Below are 5,350 nucleotides of genomic sequence, written 5' to 3'. Positions count from 1 at the left end.
TCTCTGCCTCCCTCCATCCATCCATCATCCATCCATCCATCCATCCATCCATCCATCCATCCATCCATCCATCCATCCATCCATCCATCCATCCATCCATCCATCCATCCATCCATCCATCCATCCACCCATCCATCCATCCATCCACCATCCATCCATCCATCCATCCATCCATCCATCCATCCATCCATCCTCCATCCATCCATCCATCCATCCATCCATCCATCCATCCATCATCCATCCATCCATCCATCCATCCATCCATCCATCCATCCATCCATCCATCCATCCATCCATCCATCCATCCATCCATCCTCTATCCTTCCATCTGCTGTTGTCAGATGGTTCCTCTCCCCTGACCCCCCCCCCCCCCCCCACTAACCTCTCCTCTGTGGCCGTGTGGATGTGCATGTGTATGTGTGCGTGCGCACCACCTTATTCACACATACTGCTTCACACAAACTATAACTAAGTTAGATAACATACCCATATACTGCGCATTAAAACAGTTGCAGTGACTTGTGAAGATAAACGGGACATACTGTAACATGCTGCTACTCTCTCATTACTAGACGGCGAGAGTCTGGCTGAACCGGTTATCTTTGTGCACCAGGGCCGGGCGTTCAGAGTTGTGTGTATTTATCTATTTATTTATTTGTTTATTTGGACGGGACAATGCAAAATCTCTTTAAGAGATCTAAGAGATCAGCTCAGGACAGAATTTTGCTTCTGTGACAGCACTGTGAAAACACAAAGAAAGCTGGGAAAAATGAAAACATTGTAGTTACTGCACTTCTGCATTACCTGTATAGATATTTAAGGAAATCCAAAGGCAAAGTGAAGTATCTGCATATTTGGGGTCATGGGTCAAATTTGGGGTCATGGTTTTTTATGCATAGATATTACTTCATTAATCCATGTTCAATCAGCGCATTGCCACTAATCTATCAACAACAAATCTGGCTGGATAGACAAATAACTTTAAAGTCATTTTTCTCACTTTCACTGTTGCGTAGTTACTGCGGTTAGCTTCTGCAGGGCAGTGTAGGCTCTGATGGATGTGGTAGAGGCAAAAGGTAGGAAAAAAAACAAAGAGAGATCCTTGAGATATTTTAAAAAGTTGATAATGTAACCAAAATCTGCTTAATTTAATGGAACTATCTCAAAGTTGTACATTTGACCTTTGATAACTGCACCACCAGCTGTTGGATTGGTGTAATAATTGTTGCCAGGCAATGGCCAATACCTATTAGTGTGGCACAGTTCACGCTTCTATCATGCACCATGTCATAGTAAATAAAGTGTACTTTCTTTAGGGGGGGGGGCAGACTAATGTATACTAGGCATGTGGTAGAATGCTGACCCATGCTGGGTCAACTGTGTTGCAGGCGGCCCACTGACAAGGCGAGGAGAGCCATTATTTAGGTGCATCTATCATTTCTTTCAAAATGTTATTTATTTATTATTACTATTTGTGAGTCATAACAAGGATGACAATGTACTTGTTGAGAATACGCTTTGACTGGGCTACCTAATGGCATGGGCAAGGGTGCCGATTGGTAAAGTCAACATTGGTGTAATAAAGTGAGGTTTATGTTTTGGCTGCAAGTTTTAGGCAGCGGCTGTGGGGCACTGGACACACGGGATAGCATGTGCTGTCTGTTAGGGTTCACTAAACACTAATTTGTAAACGCAACCACCCATGGAGACACACACACACTTATACACTCACATACCCACGGCCATTTCTCTCGCACCAGATTGTCTCAGTCACGAAGCCAGACAGACATCTTCTTCATTAGTGAAAAAGTATCAACAGCCACATCAACAACAACAACAAACTCTCCCATACCTGCCCCTGTCGCAACATACCTGCCCCCGTCGCAACATACCTGCCCCCGTCGCAACATACCTGCCCCTGTCGCAACATACCTGCCCCCTGTCGCAACATACCTGCCCCCGTCGCAACATACCTGCCCCCGTCGCAACATACCTGCCCCCTGTCGCAACATACCTGCCCCCGTCGCAACATACCTGCCCCCGTCGCAACATACCTGCCCCCGTCGCAACATATCTGCCCCTGTCACAACATATCTGCTCCCGTCGCAACATACTGCCCCGTCGCAACATACCTGCCCCCTGTCGCAACATACCTGCCCCCGTCGCAACATACCTGCCCCCGTCGCAACATACCTGCCCCCGTCGCAACATATCTGCTCCCGTCGCAACATACCTGCCCCCGTCACAACATATCTGCTCCCGTCGCAACATACCTGCCCCCGTCACAACATATCTGCTCCCGTCGCAACATATCTGCCCCCGTCACAACATATCTGCTCCCGTCGCAACATACCTGCCCCCGTCGCAACATACCTGCCCCCGTCGCAACATACCTGCCCCCGATGTGACACAGAGCGGTAAATAGTCGAGTATGGTCAAGAAAACAGTGAAAACATCAACTATCAACCCGCCCATATTTTCGCCATTGCACCGTAGTTTGTCTTTGAGTCCGGCTGTGTCCAAACGTTACAGCTACAATCTACAAGCTACGATCTGACAACAAACATGGAGCTTTGCATCCAGTTCCATTGACCTCTCCTTGTGTCAGAGTGGAGGCTGCAGATGGGACACACGGGAGATCAGCAAACACAAAGTGTTGTTGATGAGAAGACACCCACTGAGTGAGAGTGTGTGTGTGTGTGTGTGTGTGTGTGTGTGTGTGTGTGTGTGTGTGTGTGTGTGTGTGTGTGTGTGTGTGTGTGTGTGTGTGTGTGTGTGTGTGTGTGTGTGTGTGTGTGTGTGTGTGTGTGTGTGTGTGTGTGTGTGTGTTGTGTGGGAGCGTGAGTGTTTTGTGTGTAAAGCGTGAAGTGGAGTGGACTGAAGTGAACTGAATATCACAGCAGGCCGTGTATTACTTACTTACTTACTTACTTACTTACAAAAGTTTACTTTGGATGGACACGTAGTGTCTTGATGGCTTGCTAGTGTGCAGCTGTGTGTGTGCGTGTGCAGCTGTGTGTGTGTGTGTGTGTGTGCGTGTGCAGCTGGCGTGTGCAGCTGTGCGTGTGCGTGTTTGTTCTTGTTACATCCCGTGCCCTCCTCTGCTGCACATCTGGCCTCCCCCACAGCGAGCAGGTGCACACCTTTTCCAGACACACACACACACACACACACACACACACACACACACACACACACACACACACACACACACACACACAGGTTGACGGGCCACCTGTGGGCAGATTCCCATGGAGCCAAGGGCTACAGACAGCAACTAACAATGAAGTTCCAGTATGAAACACGGTAGAACTCTCAGACAAACAGGTCCCAAGGGCCCCCAGCCTGCTGAGCTGAGCAGTACGTCAACAAGAGGGATTACTATAGCCTGTTTACTCTAAAACACACCATGGAATAATCAGGAGGAAACTTCAGAGATTTGGTCCAAAGTAGAACACTGCAGCACACGGATTTAAGGCAATAAAGGTATTGTATTAAAAAGCTAACGTTTAGTGCATCTTCATGGTGCATCTTCATCAGAGTCAAACACATCTCCATCTGTTTGACTGTTGTCTGTTTGACACCAAGCGTCAACACACCTTTAAAGGTGTATTGCCGTAAATGTGTGTGCTGCAGTGTTCTACTTTGGACCAATATCACAAGTTTGTCCCTGTCCCTACTATGGGAGCACCAGTCAGGTCTACATTTCCTTCCTATGTGGGTTGGTTGGAGCATGTGAACCCCCTCCCTCCATAGGCCATGGAATAACGTCTTGCTGCTGTTGTTCATTATGAGATTAGTTTGGCTACAAGATGTTGAATGAAATTAAGGTTGAGGTTGAGTAACGATTATTCAAAAACGTCAAAGGCTTTGTTTTATACCTCAGCACGACTCACTTTGTTTGTGCTGTTAATTAACAGCACTTCAGAAAGTATTGGGCTCTTTCGCGTGAAGGCCAACCAGTCATGTTTTTGTGTTGTCCACCAGACTGACAGGCAGTTGAGATTTCCAGGAGGTGCCCTGCAGTATGTAGTGAGACTCTGTGACCGACAGATACTACAACACTTTAATTGTGCACTGCATGGTTTTACATAGCTTAACAGAGCATGACTCTTAACTCTTTCTGCGCCAAAAACAAGAATTATCATGTTTCAAATCCAACCGTTGAGCGGCAAACGTTTTTAGATTTTTTTTTTTTTTTTTTTTTTCGATTTTCCCATTCTTAAACACTCACGCGGACCTGCCTGTGTCTCCCTGGCACCGCTGCCTACGTTATAATTGCAATGACGATCTAATCCGACAGGTGGCAGTATCGCCTACATTTTGAACTGGGTCTCTAAGATGTCTTAAGTGTACCTCCGGCTGCAGGAATCCCTTCCCCCTCAAAGTTGAAGCAGCACACAGCCATCTGTCGGAGATTTGCTCGCCTGAAACCTATTGTTTCCCGTATTATAGCCAGACCCAATGCACACGAGTAATGGCGATCGCGATGGAAATACATGGATTATTCATTTTGGAGTACCTTCTGTGACGACCCCCACTCTACCTGCTAATGGGTGAGTCTGCTGACTCACCAGGAGCATGGTGGAGTGGGTGGCTCGTTAACTTTGACTAAGGTAAGGTCTATTTTTGGTCTATTTTACCTAACCTAAAACATGCTTTTGTATTGATCACAGCGTCGTATTTTATCGGAACCTAAAAACATGCTTTTGGTAACATCGCAGCTTCGTAAAGAGATGAAAAACAGCGTGGCGCTTAATGAGTTAAGACTGGCATCATTAGAGGTTTGATTCCCAACGGAGATATCCATACTAAAAAACATGTGCCATGTTGAGAGAACCCCCAGAGACAAGAAACTAGCCAGTTCCCCAGGGTGAGAACAGGAATCACTCACTCTCTCTCTCTCTCTCTCTCTCTCCTCCTCTCATCTCTCTCTCTCTCTCACTCTCTCTCTCTCTCTCTCTCTCTCTCTCTCTCACTCTCTCTCTCTCTCTCTCTCTCTCTCTCTCTCTCTCTCTCTCTCTCTCTCTCTCTCTCTCTCTGTGTGTGTGTGTGTGTGTAGTGTGTGTGTGTGTGTGTGTGTGTGTGTGTGTGTGTGTGTGTGTGTGTGTGTGTGTGTGTGTGTGTGTGTGTGTGTGTGTGTGTGTGGAAGAGGTGAAGGGTGAGTGTGTTCATGGACTCAGTGAGGAGGATCCACATTCAGCATTCTGCTGCTATAACCTGTGTACACATTGACCTATAGTTGGACCAGTCAGTAGGTCTCATTGGAAGAGGAGGGACCATGTACAAGAACAGGGCCATTGGTCAGTGTGAAAATACCATTTTTGCCTGGAGATCCATCAAAGCTGAT

The sequence above is a fragment of the Notolepis coatsorum genome (genome assembly GCF_963971535.1).
Source record: "Notolepis coatsorum genome assembly, chromosome: 13".
NCBI classification, from domain to species: Eukaryota; Metazoa; Chordata; class Actinopteri; order Aulopiformes; family Paralepididae; genus Notolepis; species Notolepis coatsorum.
Note: the sequence above shows the minus strand (reverse complement) of the source record.